Source organism: Callorhinus ursinus, unplaced genomic scaffold, assembly GCF_003265705.2.
Source record: "Callorhinus ursinus isolate GAN/ISIS: 27379988/994484 unplaced genomic scaffold, GSC_fseal_2.0 scaffold10, whole genome shotgun sequence".
NCBI classification, from domain to species: Eukaryota; Metazoa; Chordata; class Mammalia; order Carnivora; family Otariidae; genus Callorhinus; species Callorhinus ursinus.
In genome coordinates, this window is record NW_027397072.1 from 85,052,154 (window position 1) to 85,071,997 (window position 19,844).

The window sequence follows — 19,844 nt, forward strand, 5'->3', positions numbered from 1 at the left end:
TTTCTTTCTTCTCACAGCTGAACAACATTCTGTTGTACATATATACCACATTCTCATCCATCCATTCCTGGACCGACACTTAGGGTGTTCCCATTTCTTGGCTATTGTGAATAATGCTACAGTGAACATGGGGGTGCAGATATCTCTTCGAGGTCCCATTTTCATTTCCTTTGGATGTATACCTAGAAGTGGAATTGTCAGATCATCTGGTAGTTCTATTTTTAGTATTTTGAGGAACCTCCATCCTGTTTTCAATAGTGGCTTCACCAACCTACCTTTCCATCAAGAGTGGGAAAGTGCTCCCTTTTCTCCACATATGTGCCAATACTTGTTATCACTTGTATTTTGGCTACTAGCCATTCTCACAGGTGTGAGGTGGTATCTCATTGTGGTTTTGATTTGCATTTCCCCAATGATTAGTGATGTTGAGCGCCTTTCCATGTACCTCTTGGGCATTTGGATGTCGTCTTTGGAAAAGTGTTCACATCCTCTGCCCATTTTTTGTTTGTGTTTTTGCTGTTGAGTTGTATGAGTTCTTTGCATATTTTGGATATTAGCCCTTCATCAGATATATGATCTGTAGATATTTTCCTTCATTCTGTAGGCTATTTTTCACTCTGTTGATGGTTTCCTTTGCTGTACAGAAGCTTTTGAGTTTGTTGTCATCCTACTTGTTTATTTTTGCTTTTGTTGCCTTTGCTTCTGGTGTCAAATCCAAAAACTCATTGCCAGGAGTGATGACAAGGAGCTTACTGCCTGTGTTTTCTTTTAGATGTTTTATGGTTTCAGGTCTTACATTTAAGCCTTTAATCCATTTTGAGTTAATTATATCTGTGGTGTAAGCTAGTGGTCCAGTTTCATTCTTTCACATGTGGCTGTCCAGTTTTCCCAGCACTATTTATTAAAGAGACTATTCTTTCTCCATGTGTATTCTTAGCTCCTTTGTTGGAAATTAATTGACCATATATGTATGGGTTTATTTCTGGGCTCTTTGTTCTGTTCCATTGATCTGTGTGTCTCTTTTTATGCCAACACTGTACTGTTTTGTTTATCATAGCTTTGTAGTATACCTTGAAATCAAAAGTCTAATGCCTCTAGCTTTGGTTTGTTTTGTTTTTTTTCCTCAAGGTTGCTTTGGCTATCTGGGATCTCTTATGGTTCCATACAGATTTTTTTTTTTTAAGATTTTATTTGTTTATTTGATAGAGGGAGAGCACATGAGCCCACAAGTGGCGGGGAGGGGCAGGGAGAAGCAGACTCTCCACTGAGCAGGGAGCTCGACTTGGGGCTAGATCCCAGGACCCTGGGATGACCTGAGCCAAAGGCAGACACTTAACCAACTTAGCCACCCAGGCACCCTGGTTCCTTACAAATTTTAAGATCGTTCTATTTCTGATAAAAATACCATTGGAATTTTGGTAGGGATTGCATTGAATCTGAAAATGGCTTTGGGTTGTATGGGCATTTTAACAATATTAATTTTTAAATCCATGAGCATGAAATATCTTTCCATTTATTTGTGTTTTCTTCAATTTCTTTCATCAGTGTCTTAATAGTTTTCAGTGTACAGATGTTTTGCCTCCTTGGTTAAATTTATTGCTAGGTATTTTATTCTTTTTGATGCAGTTGTAAATGAGGTTGTTTTCTTAATTTCTCTTCCAGATAGGTCATTGTTAATGTACAGAAACACAACTGATATTTGTATATTGATATTATATCTTGCAACTTCATTGAATTCGTTTATTCTGACACTTTTTTGGAGGAGTCTTTGGTTTTCTATATATAATATCATGTCATCTGCAAATAGTGACAGTTTTACTTCTTCCTTTCTGATTTGGGTGCCTTTTGTTTCATTTTCTTATCTAATTGCTCTGGCTAGGACTTCTAGTACTACGTTGAATAAAAGTGGCAAGAGTGGGCATTCTTATCTTGTTCCTGATCTTTGAGGAAAAGAGGAAAAGCTATCAGCTTTTCACTGTTGGGTATGATATTAGCTATGGGCTTTATTATGTTGAGGTACATTTCCTCTATACCCAGTTTGTTGAGAGTTTTTATTAGTGATATTGAATTTTTTCAAATGCTTTTTCTGTATCTCTTGAGATTATCATATTTTTATTCATTTTCTTAATATAGTACATCCCACATTGTTTTGCACATTTTGAATTATTCTTGCATCCCTGGATAAATTCCACTTGATCATGGCGTATGCTCTTTTAATATGCTGTTGAATTTGCTAGTATTTTGTAGAGGATTTTTTTATACTTGTCAGTGATATTGGGCTGTAATTTTCTTTTCTTGTAATGTCCTTGTCTGGTTTTGGTTTTAGGGTGATGCTGGCCTTGTAAAATGAGTATAGAAGTGTTCTCTCCTCTTCTGGTTTTCAGAAGAGTTTGAGAAGGATTGGTATTAATTCTTCTTTAAATGTTTTATAGAACTCACCAATGAAGCCATCTGGTCCTGGACTTTTGTTTGTTGGGAGGTTTTTGAATATTGATTCAATCTTCTTACTAATAATCAATCTGTTTAGATTTTCCTATTTCTTTATAATTCAGTCTTGACAGTTTGTATATTTCTAGGAATTAGTCCCTTTCTTTTAGGTTATTCAATTTGTTGGTATACAGTTTTTCAAGGTAGTCTCTTATGATCCTTGTATTTCTGTGTTATAAGTTATAATGTCCCTTTTCATTTCTGATTTTATCTATTTGAATTCTCCTTTTTTTCTAGGTGAGTCTAGAAAAGGTTTATATATTTTATCTTTTCAAAATACTAGCTTTTAGTGTCATTGATCTTTTCTGTTGTCTTTTTAGTCTCTGTTTTGTTTATTTCTACCCTGGTCTTTGTTATTTCCTTCCTTATACTAACTTTGGGTTTCATTTGTTCTTCTTTCTCCAGTTCCTTGAGGTGTAAAGTTATGTTATTTGGGAATCTTTGTTTTTTTCTTAATGTAGGTTTTTATCACTATAAACTTACCTTTTAGAACTGCTTTTGCTGCATCCCATGACTTTTGGTGTATGGTATTTCCATTTTCATTTGTCTCAAGATATTTTTTGATTTATCTTTTGATTTCTTCTTTCACCCATTGGTTGTTCAGTGGCATGTTGTTTAGTCTTCACATACTTTTGTGGATTTTTCCATTTTTGTCTTGCAATTGATTTTTAGTGTCATACCATTACAAGTCATAAAAGATGCTTGGGATGATTTCAGTCCTCTTAAATATATTAAGACTTGTTTGTGGCCTGACATATGATGTATTCTTAAGAATGTTCTGTGTGTGTTTGAGAAAAATATTCTGTTGACATTAGGTGGAGTCTTTTGTAAATATTAAATCCGTCTGCTCTAGCATGTATTTTACATACAAATTTCCTTATTGATTTTCTGTCTGGATGATCTATCTATTCAACTGATGTAAGTGGGGTATTAAAACCCCCCACCATTACTGTATTGCTCTGTATTTCTCCCTTTGCATCTGTTAATATTTGCTTTATATATTGGGTACATAAATATTTACAAATGTTATATCTTATTGGATTGACCCCTTTATCATTATATAATCACATTTTCTGTCTCAATTACATTTTTTTGGCTGAAATTCTGTTTTGTCTGGTAGTAAGTTCAGCTACCCCTGCTTTTATTTATTTATTTATTTTTTGGTTTCCATTTGCATAGAATATCTTTTCATCCCTTTACTTCAGTCTGTGTATGTCCTTACATCTCAAAAATGTCCCTTGTAGGAAGCACATAGATGTGTCTTAGGTTTCTTATCCATTCAGCCACTCTAATAGCCCATCTTTTGGTTGGAGAATTTTAGTCCATTTACATTTAATGTAATTATTGATAGTTATGGCTTACTATTGTCATTCTGTTAGTTGTTTTCTTGCTTTTTGTAATTCTTTTGCTCTTTTCTTCTCTTTGTTCATTCCTTTGTGATTTGATGATTTCCTCAAGTGGTATGCTTAGATTGCTTTCTCTCTCTCTTGTGTGTGTCTATTAAAGGTTTGTGCTTTGTGGTTACCATGAGGCTTCTATAAAACATCTCATAACAGCTTACTTTAAGCATCTGATAACAAGTCTGTATGTATTATTTTCCAGCCTACCATAGAAGCAGCAATGATTTGTTTAAGAATGCATTGGGCAGGAGAAAATGAAAAGCCAACCATATCTGTCACTCTTACATTCATAAAAATCCTATCCAGTAATACTACTTTTAGTAAAGGAAAATTTTTATTTCTTGTCTTTATATAAGCCTCAATTTGTATAATAACACTTTTTCCTGAGTTTATATACCTAGTAAAGTTGCCTTAATTTTTCTCCTCACTTTTACCATATCCCAGCTTTTTTACGAGACTGCTAGTAACTCACTTGGCCCCCACAGGGATTATTTAGAAAGACCTTTTACATACAAAACCCATCTCTCAGTCATTAAGTTTTTATTTTATTTTATTATTATTTTCTTTTATATAAGTCATTAAGTTTTTAGGGCTATAGCTGATCTTGGGAGGTGGAGATATCTGGAAGTAACTTGTTGATTTATGCCAAAATAGAAGGGACCATCTTGGCCCTCTTACTGCGACTCTCCTCTTCACTGCGACTCCTGAGGAGTCTGGGGTGGGGACTCTGCAGCTGGACTAATAGGGTTTTCCTTAAGGGATACTGAATGTCTGGGGAGAGCAATAGCCTTTGATGTTCCAGTTTTTATAGCAGCTAGATCTGTGATAATCAATTAAATAAATGATTAAATAAATATCCAGTAAGTATTGGCAATTGCTAAAAATGTTGCAGTGTTGATTCTACCACAATTAACCTGGTGGTATTGTCAGTGAAGACACTTGCCTGGTACCTGGCACAGGGTTTGCCACCTCTACTGTTATGTCTAATCTGAAACACAGACCTCATTACTTCCACTTTATAGGCAGAGACACTAACCCTCAGGAGAGGTTAAGAGGATTGCTTGTGTTCATGGAGTTGAAATTACACACTAGCATTTTGGCCAAGGTCATGTTCTTTCTCTTCCCCATGACCCTGACATACCCTGGCAATGATATAGTAATGACCTGTGGTTTGAGCACTTACCTTGAACCAGGCACCACTTGACAGACACTCCAAGAGATTAAACAGTTTGGCCAAAGCTTAGTGCTCATAAGGGCAGAGCAGGCTGCGCATCCACATCTTCCTGACCCAAAGTCTTTCATTCTTATTAGACCATGAATTTTATTTATTTGCTTATTTTTTTCTCATAGAAAAGTCGCCAGCAACTAAGTATGGTTTGGGAACAAGTCTCTTTTGGAAATTTAAGGAAGGGAGCAGGAAGAAAAGCTTTGGGAAGGACTGGAGGGGTGGGAGGCAGGAACCTCAGTCCCCTGGAGGGCCTTGTACCTTCTGAAGTCCCCAGGGTGAGCTCAGCAGCTCAGGACCAAGCTGAGGCCAAGATGCAGGCCTTGGACTTCCCCTTGTGCAGTTCCCAGACTACATTCAGAGTCACCTTGTACTGGTGACTCCAAACTTACGAACAGACCTTTGGAAAAAGTCATTTGTGGGAGCAAGAGAACCTTGTATACTTGCCGTGTGCTGGGTCCTCCCCATGGTCCATTATACTTCCACAGCACCTTTGTACAGAGTGATAAAATTTCAGTTTAATGTTGTTGTTTTTTTTTTTTTTATGTAGCCAATGATATCATCATTTTCTAGTGGTTGAAGTGATGATTGAAGTTTAGTCAATCATTTTTCTTTTCTGTCCTTCCTAACATGCCCTAGCAGTATGGCTTCTTAGAAAGCTGGAAAAACCAATTAAAAACACAAAAAAACAAGTCCTTGTTCCCCACCCCCCCCCTTCTTTTCTCTCTGACAGATTGTAGAAGCAGAGTTCAGGACATTCCTGTCCTTTCTCCACTGTTCTCTGAATTGTACCCTATAGTTTACAAAAGAATTTCCATGTAAACTTGCATAATTTCTCTTTAAAACCAGAGGACGTGGCTCTTCTCTCTCACCCCACACCACCACCATTTTATAAAAGAAGGAAATGAGCCAGGAGTCATGGGTTGTAATTAGTTGTGCACGCTTGATTGCACAGTGACCTAGCGGCACTGTTCCTTTAAGAGCCGCTGGACTGGGCATGTAGATGTGACAGAACAGTATACTAAGACACAGATCATAGGGAGCTTTGAGTGAGAGCATTGCTGCAGTCAAGGTTCCAAAATTAGGAGAGTGTTTTTTTCTTGACCTTCCTTCAGAAAAACAAAAAGTACATTCCCACCATGTGCGTGTGTCGCAGGGGAGGGAGGTAGAGGCTTTTAGCAGATTACAGATCATCCATGACTTAGAATACGTTTACATCCCAATAAACCGTAAGTTGAAAATATTAAGTCAAAAAGGTATTTAATACACCTGTGACCATCATCCGTTAGCTTCACCTTGTTAAACGTGCTTAGAACACTTACGTTAGCCCACAGTTGGGCGGGATCATCTAACACAAAGCCTGTTTTCTAATAAAGTGTTGAATATCCCCTGTGACTGATTGGATACTGTACTGAAAGTGAAAACCAGAATGGTCATCAGTGTACCGGTTGTTGATCCTCTTGATTGTGAGGCTGACGGAGACTGTGGCCACTGCCCAGTATCAGGAGAAAGGGCTGGAGCACGTATCGCTAGCCCAGGAAGAGATCCAGATTCAGAATTCAAAGTACAGTTTCTACGGAATGTGTGTTGCTTTCAAGCCATTGTAAAGTCAAAAAGTCCTCTGTTGACCCATTGGAAGTTGGGGGCCATCTGTAGACCCAAAACAGGTAAATCTGTTGGAGGTGGTGGACGTGTTTATTACCTTGTTTGCGGTGATGATACCAAGGTGTGTGCATATGTTCAAACTCATCAAATTGTACATATTAAATATGTGTGACTTTTTTTAATAGTAAGTAACCCTCAGTAAAGTTGAAAAATAAATTGCTGTGTCAGTGTGAGAATCCTTTTTACGGACCTCCCACCAGCGTGTGCCAATCTGAAGGGGTATGTGGGAGACCGCAGAGCTGTCTTGCACAGGCAGCATAGTCCTGGAACACGTGGGGGGGGGCGGGGGCGGGGGTCCTACAGACCTCTTAGCTTCCACCTTCTCATGTCACTGGTGTGCCTTAGTGTGGAGAGCAAAAATGCAACCTGAGTTTTAGATTTCTGCTCATCTGAATGGTTTTTCCTGTTCACTTTTATTAGAACATGGGAAAAGTTTTCTTTGGAAACAGTACTGGCTCCAAGAAGTTAAATAAAAACTTTGTATGACTAAATCAGACCATAGAAGATCACTGGAACTGTGTTCATGCACAAAATAGTAACAGAAGCAAGTTTTGAATGGAAACTAGGATCACCCAGTGCTTATTGAGGGGACGGTAACTGTGTCCATCTGCCAGGTCTGTGACTGTGGGGGCCCACCCTGCATCTCACTGTGAAATGACATGTGTCTTCTCACCCACTCAGAGAGCTGGACTTGACCAGCAATAACATTGACAAGTTCATTGGTTAGGTTTGAGCATGACTACTTTCTGGAAGAAGTAGGGGAGATCCCAATTTTGGAATCCATTGTGGTGGTTCCCTGCCCAGAGCCCTTGGCTCTCTGACCTTCCTGGTGTGGAATGCTGCGCAGGCTATGGTGTGGGCAGGCTGCAATCAAGAGCAGCCCAGGGCCACCATGGACTCCAGGCCAGACCCAAGCCCAGTGGGGGAAGCAGAATGCTTCGTGCGCAAGGTGGGATGTTTCCACAGAAGGCTGTGCTCATGGGGAAGGAGTGGGGAGTACAACAGATCTGAGACCCCCTTCCCCAGATTTGTTTTATTTAGCAGGTTTGGGGACTTGCAGCTTATGATTTTACCCGGAGGTTTTGTTGTAGATTCTGTGGTGCTTACAAAGATTATGAGAGACTTTCCACACCAAGATCAGAGGATCTGGAGAGAGCCGTTGATCCCAGGAGCCTGAGATAAGAAGTCTTTCCTGTCAGCAGCCTGGGTCTGGTGGCCGCCTCGTTGTGGGAAAAGCTATGTACCGGCCATCGTCAAATGACTACGTCTTATCATCCCAAAACTCCATAGTGAGCACAGTTTTGTTAAACATTGGCCCTGTCTTCTTGGTGTTTGGATTCCAAGCCTCTTTGACTTGTGCTCGGAACAGAGGCCTCTGGAGAAAGTCGTGTATGTGCGGGCATGGGGTTGAGGACCTGACATCCATTCAGTTGTGCTTCTCACGGCCGTGTGTTAACATCTAGGCCTTGGTTTCTGGGCCAGGGACATGGAGGGACCCAAGGAGTGTCAGGGCTGTGATTTGGAGTTCAGGGATAGTGCCACATGGACAGTTTTATACCACAGTCCTGGCCACCACACCCCACAGAATTCTGTGGGAAGAACCATTTATGGTGTGTACAACACTGGAGGCTCCCCCTCCAGCCCCAACTGGCAGGAAACACAGGAGCTCATCTCCCATTGGCCTCTCACTTCCAGGAGAGGGGACCAGGGGTTCCCCCGAGCTACAAGCTGCCTGTGCCGCCCGCCTGTTGTTGGCCGGGTGGGCTGGGCACAGAAGGAGCTGGTCACCTGAAAGGTGCTTGGCGACCAGAGGAGACGGGTGTGCCACAGCCTCTGCCTCACAGTTTTCTTTCCAGAAGCAAGCTCACAGGCCTCAGGGAACTCTTGAGTCAGTGCCTGCTGGCTGCACAAGGGAGCCACCAACCTGGAGGGGCTGATGGGCCCTGGCATCTCCTGCTGCAAGCTCGCCGGGGTTTCAGACATGCTGACGCAGGGGAGAATCGCAGGTACAAACATTTTCATCAGAACTCTTCCCAAACCTGCTTCCCCCTCCTGGAGGCTCTTTTAAAAAAAACAGACCCCAGGCCCAGGTCCCAGCTCTGGGGATTCGATTTTGAGAAGCCTGGACCTTTTTGCTTTATTTTAAAGCTTCTCAGGTCTTTCCGATCAGCCAGTTTGGGAACTGCTAATGTAGGCCTTGGATTTTATTTTAGCCCTGGGCAGATAAAGGGCCAGTTTGGGATTGCGAGCACAGGTAAGGCAGGACAAGAGGGGTAAAGAGGATGTCACAGGACAGTGTTCCTGTTTCCTAGATGGGCCTGACTTGCATTTATGCCAGCTCACCACCCCTCTGTGCTCTGGGCCACTTTGGAATGTGCATTTTCCTCACAGAGCCACTAGGGTGCTCAGACTGGAATCTAGACCGCCCTGGCCTGCACGTCTGTCTGTTTTTGCATCCATCTTCCTGCAAGAGACCTTCTACTTTGAAGTCCTCCATTTGAGAATGTTCATGTATTCACGCTGTAGATAATCTGAGAGACTTAAAGAACTCCGTTCCACAACTGATTACAGTGTTTATTGGCAATTCTGAGTTTTGATCTTTACTGTGAGCTACCCCTCAAGGGACACTGGTCTTCTACACAGAAATCTTAGAGAATACAATAGACAGGAAGCAGCACAGGGCTCCTTGGTGTGTTAGAACATACCAGAAATAGGAGGGCTGCTAATACTTTGTCTCCATGCCTTATGTTCTCTACTTTGGAGATTTCAGCATGAGGGATGATGGGTTCCTGCAAAATGGGGCTCAGGGTCAGTGGAGAAATCACACAGCAGATTCTATATTATTTTGTGTGAAAAGGAAATTATTTTCTTCTAGGGACTTTTTACAGAGCCTTGACTTTTGCCCAGTGGAGCCAATATCTGGGTTAGCTGTGGAACATAGGAAAGGTGTGAAATAGTTACAGCTTTATAAAAGGCAACACAGCCAAAGTCGGTTCTGGTGTCAGTGGTGTCATACGATGTGTTTGGCTCCAGACCCACACCCTCTAGCCTCAGGATCCAGGTCCCTTAGGTCTAAATATCCTGGTGACCAGGACTGGAGCTTCTAGTGCTGCAGGATCCCGATGGATCGGCTGGTGAACCAGATGATTGCATTGTGTCCTTTGTGACTCTAGAGCTGTGAAGATGTTTTGTGTCCCTTGGGGGCTGATCCGTGAGGCCCAGTTCTGTCCCCTCAGGTGTTTTGCTTGTAGTGTGAATGCTGTTTGTGGGGAAGCTCGTCATTTTGACGGTCTCAGGAGTGGAAAATTCAAAGAGACTGCTGTAGAGAATACCTGATCACTTGGGTTATTCCCCTGAAAAAATATAACTAAATAAACCAGAAATGTCTTATTCCCAAATTAGAGCTGGATTCCACACGGATTACCTAGTAGAGGGTTCTGAACTCTTTTGTCTAGTGGTGGGACCCCTGGGTTTGGCCCGTTCCTGACTTATGCCTACAGTACCCCTCCATTTTAGCGCAAAATACTGGCCACGTAAGTGTCCTATCCTCTGAGGAGCTTCTGTCTCTCCCGTCATATCCTGGAACACTTTAGAAACAGTTGATATGTAATGTGCGTATGTTGACAATAAAAGGATGGAAAAATATATACTATGCAAACATTAATCATTATCAAAAGAGAAGCAGGAATGGTTATATTAATATCAAAGTATACTTCAGAGGATGGAAAATTCCCAGGTACAAAGGGTCCTGTCCAGGAGAGCACATTACATTTAGTCGTCATGTGTCCTAAGACTGTGACAGTTCCTCATACTTTCCTGTTTTTGGTGACCTGGACAGTTTTGAGCACTTGTCAGGTGTCCCTCAGTTGGGATTTAGCTGATCCTCATTTTTTGGAGACCATAGGTGCAAAGCGCCATTTTCTATCACCTAATATCCAGGGTGTGTATTGTCCATCTGCCTTACCAACGTGACCTCGGCCTTGACCAGCTGGCTCCAGAGTTCCTCCTTACGCCCTTCCCGTGCTGTCCTCCTTGGAAGGAGGTCTGAGTGCAGCCCACACTTAAGTGAGTGGAGTTAAGCTACCATTCCTTGACAGAGAGAGGCTACATAATTTATTTGGAATTCTTCTGGGGACATTTGTCTTTTCTCCCTCATTTATTTTACCCAACTGCCCATTCTCTTGTTCTCTTGCTTTTTTATTCTTTTTTTTTTTTAAGTAACCTCTGTGCTGAATGTGGGACTTGAACTCATGACCCCGAGATCAAGAGTTGCATTCTCTGCCGATTGCGCCCGCCAGGCATCCCTATTCCCTTGCTTTTTAAAGTTCATTTCACTACATCCATCGGTAAGCCTGAACAGTATTGTTCAGTTGGCTGATCGCAGGCCTTTCCAAAGATGGCACCATGTAGGATGTCCTTTGATTTTTTTTTTCCCCTACTCAGGATGGTGTCTGGGAGTCCTCTAACTTGCTTCCGTGTCACTGCTGTACAGTACGGCTTTGTGTGACCACACACCCCCTTCCTCCCTTTGCTCAGGCTCTTTGTCTCTCTTCGCTGTCACAGCTGCGCTGCTGTGAGCCGTTGCTGGGCAGGTCCCCGACACACACGTGCCAGTTTCTCTCTCACCTGTGACTCGGAGGGAGGATGTGTACGGCAGGCCATGTCGAGCTTCCTGGAAGAGTCCAAGTCGTCTTTCGTAGCGGTCATTCTGTTTTCGTTTCTCCAGCCTTCCTAACACCTGTCTCAATCAACCTGTCTCCTTTTTATCCATCTGGAGTCAAAAGGCGTCTTACTTACTATGCTCTCAAATCGTGAACGCGGCAGAGCTTTTGGGGTGTGTAGTCACCATTTATGCTGCCCTTCTGTGCCAGGACCGTGTCCTTGGCCTGCTTTTTAATTGAGCTGTTGGTCTTTTTCTTCTGGAATTGAAGGGTTTTTATGTCTTCTGAATGCCAGCCCTTTGTCATTATGTATGGTGCTTACAATGGTTTCTTTTCAAGGTTATTTTATCAGATTTTAATCTGTGGAAATCGAGAATTCCTACTTGAGAATCCAGACGTTCTTTCAACGAGAATAGAGTCTTTTATTGTGCCAGCAAAGGATACCACTAGTTACAAACTTTAATGCTTTCACGTAAAAGGGAATCTTACATTCTTCTAGCTCTGCTGAAAGGACCACATCCACTTGGTGGTGTTTCAGTGTTCAACTGCCTGTTTGAAAATTGGGGGTCAAAAGGATAAATATGAAGCTTTCCAGTGCTGGAATTTTATCCACAGTACTTAGGGTATCTTCGCCAGGTGTGTCCTCTGGTCTCGGACTGTGCGTTCTCAGACGTGTTGTGGGCTTGCCTAAACTGGCATCTTTCTTTTTTTTTTTTTTTTAAGATTTTATTCATTTATTTGACAGAGAGAGACACAGCGAGAGAGGGAACACAAGCAGGGGCAGTGGGAGAGGGAGAAGCAGGCTTCCCGCTGAGCAGGGAGCCCGATGCGGGGCTCGATCCCAGGACCCCGGGATCATGACCTGAGCCGAAGGCAGATGCTTAACGACTGAGCCACCCAGGTGCCCCTAAACTGGCATCTTTCGTTATCTGTTGCTGTGCTAATCAGTTGCTAGAAAGAGTTGGAAGATTCACTCTTCATTATTGATCTGCATTTCATGAATATTTATGTCTATTCCATGTACTTTTTTTTTTTTAAAGATTTTATTTATTTATTCATGAAAGAGAGAGAGAGAGAGAGAGAGAGGCAGAGGGATAAGCAGGCTCCCAAGGAGCAGGGAGCCCGACGCGGGACTCGATCCCAGGACCCTGGGATCATGACCTGAGCCGAAGGCAGACGCTTAACCATCTGAGCCACCCAGGCACCCAATTCCATGTACTTTTATCCTTTTACTCAAAGGAGCTGAATAGTATAACATTTAAAATTTTAATTGGAATTCTTCTATGGCTTCCATCATGAGTCAAGAGCCCTTATTACGTAGAATAACAATGGCTATCTCAGGGAGTGAGATTGTCTCAGATGAAGCATCTTAAATGTGACTCAAACTGCAAACCAGGACTTCAGTATAGGACACAGCAGCCTTTCAGTATCTCATACCCACAAGCGGATTCTTCTGGTGGAGGCCGTCCACAGCTACTGATAAAGAGCATCCATGGGCCATTCATCCATTCACTCCTTCAGATGCTTGCTGGGGACATGCAGTGGCTCACGCCCGCCTAAGTGCTCTGTTTACAAGGACACAAAGTCCTTGTGCTCAACAAATTATATTCAGTGGGAGAAAATAGACAATTAATCAATAAAGACATGCATGAAGTACTCCTGGGACGTGCCAGGGAAATAAGAAAACAGCGTGAGGGGATGGAGGGAATGCAGCAGCTGTGTTAGATAAGGTGGGGCAGGCGGGGCTTGGCGGAGAGTTGGATTGAATCAGGGATGGGATAGGGGAGAGGGAGAGCAGGGCAAGGGAGGGGACGTTTGGACAGAGTCTGCAGACATCTGGGTAACGGCATTGCGGGCAAGAGCTCGCCTGGCTGTTCCGAGGAACAGCAAAGTGTGAGGGGCAGGAGGATACGAGTGTGGAGGAAAAGGGCCCAAGATCAAGTTATGTGAGGCCTTTGTAAAGGCTCTGGATTCTTTTATGACGTGATGGGAAGCTGCAGTAAGGTTTGGACAAAGGAGTGACACAAATCACTGTCCATTAGGGCAACGGAGTGGCGTTGCAGGGAGGGGTGGACCCAGAGAGACCAGTTAGGAGAAAGTCACAGGCAAGAGGGTCTGCTGGCTTGGAGCAGGGCAGTAGAGGGGGTCAGGACTGGTTGGATTGGAGACATTCAAAGGTGAGCCTGCAGGGGTCAGCTGAGTGGGGTGGGTGGTGCATGAGAAGAGGCTGTAGGATGGCTCTAAGAGCTTTGGCTTGATGAGCAACTGGATGAATGGTTGTCTTTTATGTCATTTACTCAGAAGGGAACACAGTGGGAGACACAGGAGGGTTTTGTTGTTGTTGATTTGATTAGTTTTCTTTTGTTTCGGGTGGGGAGAATGAGTTGTCTTAAGGCGTGTGCAGTTTGAGGACCACGTTAGACATTCAGGTGGATGCATTCAGTAGGCACTTGGGTGGAAGAGTCTGGCATTGAGGGGCAAGAGCAGGGGTGAAGACTTACTTTTGGAAGCGACCTGCATCAAGATGGCGTTCAGAGCCAGGAGGATGGATGGAATCATCCAGACGGCAGGCAGATGGAGTAGGAGCACCCAGACAGCCTGGCTACTGCTGCATCTCTGTGTCCGAAACAAAGTAGGAGCCAGCAGGGAGACCGAGAGGGGGCAGTCAGGGAGGAAGAAAAGCAGGGCTGTGTGATCGCCCGGAAGCCAAGTGAGGGGTGCGTTCAGGAAAGGGCTGATGGACAGTGTCAGCTGTCAGCGTGCAGGTAAGATGATCCAGAAGGGAGGAGAGTACTCATGACACAGTGGAGGGGGGACTACTGACTAGAGGTGCAGGTTCCTCCAGGGGCAGAGGGGTGGGGTCCAGTGCGCAGAGGAGGACGGGCCTCCGGAGGCTGCCCACATGCTCGCCCCAGGAACAAAAGGGACGAGTGGTGCGTTCACAGGCACAGGTAGGCATTTCCCTCTGACTGCTTCTGTTTCTCTCAATGAAGTATGAGGCAAGGTCATTCATCACCTGAGACTGCAGAAGGGGCGGGGGATGTTTGTGGAGGGAGAAGGAAGATCTGAAACAGATTCCTTACAGACCAAGGGAGGGAATTCACATAGGACCTGGAGCGAGCTGCTGGGCAGCACCCAGGGCTTGCTTGGGCCAGTGATCAGAAGTATGAAGTGGGACTGGTCAGCAGGTTGTGAGCACCTCTGTAGCACCTTCAGCTGCTGTGGGGCAGGGGTAGGGTAGGTGCGTCCAGAATTTTCTAAATGCCCCCTTGGGACCTGTCAGAACCCTGATTTATAGCAGCTGGGATTTCTTGAGGTGCTCTTGACATCTGTTACCAAGTTTTGGCTCACCTAAGTCAAGGGTAAAAATAATTACACTTGTGGTAGCATGAAGTACGTACAGCAGACTGTAGCTGGGATCAGGGAGGCCTGCTTAGTGCGGATGCGGAATGGGACCCAGCCAAGGCTGTAAGAGAAGTGGGCAGTGGGAGAAGGGGATGGGGTAGTCAGCAGGGCAGACACAGTGACAGGTACGTTAGGAATCCGGGAGAGGCATCTGCTAACCGCACTGCTTAGCAGGAGGGAAGGCTAGTCAAAGCCAGACAGCAGCAGTCCCACAGAATGGCTTCTTTATTTTCTTCAGCAGTTCTGTAACCCACGAGCTGGGCTAGAGTCAGTAAAATGCGCACGAAGTGGGATGTAGGTACCGCTGGTTACTATAAAGTCAGACATCCTGAGTCTGGGACTGGAGCAGGAGATGTACAGGAGGAGCCTGGAGTATCTCATGATGCCAGAACATAAGGATGTACTCAGAACACACACACACACACATACACTTATTCACCAACTCACAATGATGGTGGAATATCAAAGGAACACAGGAGCCAACTGAAAGAGTTCCCAACAGCCAAAGTTAGTTAGAACAATTTGAGCCACTAAATAAATAAGGAATTCGGGCTTGTGCCCAAAGCATAAAATATCTGAGTCTACACTGATAAAAATAAATGAATGGATTTTAAACCAGGGGAAGAGAGACCAGTCTCCTGTGTGGAATACCACGTTTGTAATAAACTTCAGTATCTTTATAAAAGCATTTGTAGTTGTATATGTGTAGTGAGTAAAAAACCAGAGTAGCCAGGATCCCTCCCATGTACTGGATACGTGACCTGGGCCAGGCTCTGTCCTCAGCATGATGGGTGAAGCTCCCCATCCCCTGGCCTAGGTACGGAAGGGCTTTCTGTAATTTTTCTTTCCCCATTAAATAGGAAAATTGAAAACATAGAATATTTGGGACTGTGGGTATAAACCTTGCATATCTGAAGAACTAAAATGATTTTGGCAGCTTAATTATATTTGAATGTTGAGACCTTGATACTGTAGTGTTTTTAAAATCACTGTGATGCTTGTTTCACTCGTGTGTGTTTCAGAATTAGGCAGAGGAATGTGAATAATAAGGTGGTCAGAAAGAAGGTCAGTTATTGATTAGCGTAGCTGAATTCATTAGGAAACCGAGGAAGCTCATGACATTTACATTTTGATATGTTTATGAAATAGATATTGAAGTTATAACACTTACTTTTGTGGGGAAAAAATAGCAAGGCCTAATAAACCCCTAAAAATGGTGATCGATGGCTATGTGTCAACTTTGGGAGCAGTGGGTATGCGTTGTCTGAAAATACTTCACGCTCCCTTGGTGTGGTAACGGAGGGTCAGATTTCGCCAAAGCCATCAATGTCCATTTTCATAGATGAGTGTTTTTCTTTTTTTCGTTATCAGCTTTATTGATGTATAATTGCAAATAAAATTATAAGATATTTAAAATGTGCATCGTGGTGATTTACCGTATACATCGTGAAAGGCTTCTCTCCACCTAGATGTTAACTAAAAAACCCATCACATCGTGTATTTATTTCTTCTTTTGGTGAGAACATTTAAGTTCTCTTTTAGCACATTTCAGTTATCCAGTACACTGTTACCAGCTGTAGTCACTGTGTTTTACAGGAGATGTCAGGCCTTATTCATCTTACAGTTAAAACGCTTTCGTCCTTTTTCCAAGCTCTCTCCATTTCTCCCGCTTTCCCATCCACCTGCAACCACTTCCCTGCTCTGCCTCTATGAGTTTGCTTTTTCTGGGGGGGTATTTTTCCATTGCTCTCCTTTGTCTCATGACCCTGTTACTGTGATGTCTTCCGGGTCAGTGCAAGGTGGTGTTTGTTGGATCCAAGTCCAGTGCAGGTGTTTGGAATTCCATGTGTTTTTACAATTAATACTGTATAATGAAATTGGCTTATTACATTGACTGTGAGTCTCCAAAATGATGGTACTCAGGCCTTAACATTCACAACTTGCTTCTCAGTGTGACGAATGTCTAAGAGGCTCATGCAGAAACCAAGAACAGTTAGCAAAGGTTAGCAAAATGGATACTCTCGGGGCCTGAGTGGTAAATTATGTCTAAAAATACTGTAAAAAATTGCACTTCCCAGATTCTACTGAAGCAACAGAACTCCCAATTCTATTTCTTCTGGAAAATTTCTGAGGCACTAATGAGTCGTATTGACTTATTAGTCTGGTCTTTGGAATTCTGGTTGTGTCCAGGCATTTCACATAGTAAAATTAGCTGCTTGGTGATGAACTTCTGCAAACTCACATTTTAAGGTATTTTTCTTAATATGGTTCAATTTGGGGGAGTGTCTGATCCTGGTAGTAAGGATAAATTAATAGTATTCACTTAAAAAGGAAAAAAAAAAGGATGGGGAGGGGGTACAGCAGAAAACACGAGATGAATTATAAAGTATAAAACTTTTCTCTTCTGGAGAATTGCCGTCCACTAACAAATCCTCTTTAGGATCCAGTAGAAAGAAGGTTCACTTAAGAAATTACATGTACCTCACACCCACTAGGATGGCTTCTATCAACAAAACGAAATAACACACGTCGATGAGGATGTCGAGAAATTGAGACCCTTGGGCACTGCTGGTGGGGATGGAAAATGGTGCTGGCTTTATGGAAAACAGGATGGAGGCCCCTCAAAAACACTAAAATAGAAGTACTATAAGATCCAATCCACTTTGGGGTACATACCCCAAAGAACTAAAAACAGAGTCTTGGAGAAATATTTGCCCATTCATGTTCACAGCAGTGTAATTCATAATAATCAGGAGGTGGAAGTGGTTGATACATACAGTGGAATATTTTTCAGACTTAAAAAGGAAGGAAATTCTGATACTTGCTACAACGTAGATGAACCTTGAGGACTTTATGCTGAGTGAAATAAGCCAGGCACAAAAGGGACAAACACTGTCTGATTCTACTTACACGAGTAGTCACCTCCATAGAGACAGAAAGTAGAATGGTGGTTGCTGGCGGGGAGGCGGGGGGGCTGGAATCAGTGTGTAACAGATGCCTGGTTTCAATTTTAGAAGACGAGAAAGTTCTGGAGATGGAGGTTGTCCGACAGTGTAAACGTACTTAATGCCACTGAGCTGTACCCTTAAAATTAGTTAAAATGGTAAATTTTATGTTAAGTGTATTTTACCACAATTTTTAAAAAGAAGTCATGTGGCAGATTGTGTGCTTGACCTTCTGCTAATACTGTAATCAGTCTTTAAAAAGTGGTCAGTACTGCTCTGGGTCATGAGGACAAGCCCCGTGGGCCGGGGAAAATGCTGGTGTGCCGCAGAGCCTGCAGCCCCAGGAATAGCGGCCTGGGAGCAGGAGCCCTGGGGCCTGCAGTGGGAAGGGAGCTTGCTTGCAGAGCTCCGGGGGTGGGAAAGAGTCCAGGAACACTAGGGGGGAGCAGCAGAAGAGGAGGAGAAGAAAAAGCCAGTGACCCCTTGTCTTGGGTATTGTTTTACTGGCAGGTGCTCTGGAATAAACCTCAACAAATACTTTAAATTTATGTTTTGAGGGGCACCTGGGTGGCTCGGTTGGTTGGGTGTCTGCCTTTGGCTCAGGTCATGATCCCAGAGTCTCGGGATTGTGCCCCACGTCCGGCTCAGCGGGGAGTCTGCTTCTCCCTTTGCCCCTCCCCCTTCTCATGCACTCTCTCTCTCTCTCTTAAATAAAATCTTTTAAAAAAAATTATGTTTTGGAAATAACTTGGCTACACCAACTTTCTATAAAATGTATTGTGATAAGTACCGCGGACACATGAAAATTCTCTCTAGGCTGAATGCAAGCTTTTATCATTCGTATTAGCCACCGTGGGAGCTGGGGTGTACCCAAGACCCATTGGGACCTCTTGGTAAAACTCCAAAATAGGATTGATGGCGCTATGGCATCTCAATTTTATGACACTACCCTAGAGCATTGGGTCTTACTGTTATTTTAAATTCTCTCACACTTTTTAAATGACACTGTCATAATCTAGGGTAATGTATTTTTGAATCCCTGTAAAGGCTACATTGAAGTCTAGCAAGTCTTGTGATTTGGCATCGCATGATGTAGGGGGAGCAAGAATATCTACCATGTATCCAGCATGGACCAGGTAGAGGGTTCTTCCTGTGGATTGTTTCATTTCGTCCTCACAGAAGTCCCAACCCCGTCGACAAACACAGCCATGGAGGTCAGAGAAGTTAGGCAACTTCCCCCATTGTCACCTGCCTGGTTGGTGCTAAGACTGCATTTCAAACCCTGGCCTTCTCCAGCTGGAGAGGAATAATCACAAAGGAAACCTTTGCAAATTCAGAGACTGTACAGGCCACAGGCTCTATGATTCAATAAAATTAGCAACAAATCATAAAAAAGACCTTATCCAAAATAACCCACCTGGCTCTTAGAGTGCGTTGGAAGCCTCAGCCCTGTCCTGTTCTGCCATGCTTAGCAGGAGCAGCTGCAGGGAGGTGGCCATCGGGGTGACAGTAGTACCAGTGGGCCTGCTTCTGCACCAGGGGAGGAGCTGAGCTCTTCAACTTTGTGTTTGGGAATCAGGAAACTTCCCTTGCATCTGGTTTCGTCTGCCTTTACCTCTCCTCCAGTGGGATATTATAAAGCCAACAAGGCCTTCCCGGATCGCACCTGGAAGACTGGGAGCTCCTGTCTCTTTCTCCCTTAGGATTTTCACTTACCAGTTTATCAAAAAGAAATTGAAATTTGGTTCTTATGTATCAGTATCTACCTCGCCCTTGGAATTTCTTTCTTTAGCCATGCTGCAAAATTCTGCTACCTGCAAACACTCCCAGGCCATGGAGGATAATGGATATAAAGCTTAGGCTTCAAATCCCTGCCCAGGCCCTTCACAGCCTGTGGATTTGGATAGGTTATTTAATTATGCCCGGGGATGATCATTCATTGAATATATCTGTAGATAACTTCTATTTCAGAAGGTTGCTGTAAACATTTGATGAGCCAATGCATACACAGCAGTGTCGTGCAGGGACAAGGTGGATGGCGTTGCTCACGCACGAC

General features: G+C 43.4%; 1 protein-coding gene across 7 annotated transcripts in view; it reads left to right on the forward strand.

Annotated features, from left to right (window-relative positions):
* The window catches only part of NCK2 (NCK adaptor protein 2), a 145,841-nt gene that overhangs the window by 77,382 nt on the left and 48,615 nt on the right, over positions 1-19,844 (forward strand). The window lies entirely within an intron of this gene.